The sequence below is a fragment of the Stegodyphus dumicola genome, chromosome 7 (assembly GCF_044657685.1).
Source record: "Stegodyphus dumicola isolate Sdum_Otavi_A_Nest chromosome 7, ASM4465768v1".
Lineage (NCBI taxonomy): Eukaryota > Metazoa > Arthropoda > Arachnida > Araneae > Eresidae > Stegodyphus > Stegodyphus dumicola.
Genome location: NC_140774.1, coordinates 140,388,558 through 140,389,579, shown reverse-complemented (window position 1 = coordinate 140,389,579; position 1,022 = coordinate 140,388,558). Strand labels below are relative to the sequence as shown.

General features: G+C 34.0%; 1 non-coding gene across 1 annotated transcript; it reads left to right on the top strand.

The window, feature by feature from the left end:
* The first annotated feature begins 613 nt into the window (after positions 1-613).
* On the top strand, positions 614-686 carry TRNAS-CGA (transfer RNA serine (anticodon CGA)). Its single transcript has one exon. It is a non-coding gene; the product is annotated as a tRNA-Ser (tRNA).
* The last annotated feature ends 336 nt before the right edge of the window (positions 687-1,022 follow it).

Below are 1,022 nucleotides of genomic sequence, written 5' to 3'. Positions count from 1 at the left end.
TAAAGGATATTAACAGAACTAAAACTTTACATGTTGAAAAGTGATTAAAAACGATTTGTATAATATATTGTTTAACATACATTATCATTCTTGCCAGTTGATTAGTATCAAAATACTGAATTTACAATCAAATTCATGAAAATTAAAAAAAAAAAAAAAAAAAAAAAAAAAAAAAAAAAAAAAAGGGTAAAAATATCCTTCCTGTTTTGCAATAACTCTTTCTTAACGATAAGATTGCATGTTGATTTCATAGAATTTACCAGACTGTTGAGAAAGTCTTGCGAAACTGCATATAATTCTTCTGAAAGTGCCCTTTTTACATTCTGAATGATCCAGTGACGGATATGGCGCGGAGAAAATCGACGGTCTAACTTACACCATATATGATCAATCAAGTTCAAGTCTGTTGAGTGAGCTCATCAGTCGTTTCGATTGATATCTTCTATTTCCGAGTATTTTGACATCAAAGATGTTCTATGCGTATGAGCATGACCATTCAAACAAAATTCTAGACCAACCGTATTTCTAAACTAAGTTTTATGGGGTTCCAAGTTCTCTTCCTTATATCTGTGGCTAGTTATAGAATCGCCTTTTTCTCCCGCCTTTTTAGCTTGCCTTCGTAGTGTAGTGGTCAGCACGCTCGACGCGAATTCGAGAGGTCCGTGATTCGAGTCCCGGCGAGGGCATTGCTCATTTTTCATCTTTCCTGCTTCGAACCTAATGTCTCTATAGTATTTGTGTTTACAATGTAGTACTACTGACTTTAAAGATCCATTTAGTACATAGAAATATAAATAGAATTTTTAACTAAAAAATGTAGGCTTTTACAGACGACTCTAATTTTTAATTCAAACGATAAAATCGTTGAACTATTATAAATGCAATGGCTCAAATGCCTGTGAACAAGCTAATTCCTGTGAACAAGCTCAAATGCCTGTGAACAAGCTAATTCCATGAAAGTGTTCAAGGTTTTTCTCACGTGTACCTTAAATTCGAGGCAGTTTCCTTAGAAAGTCCTCCAC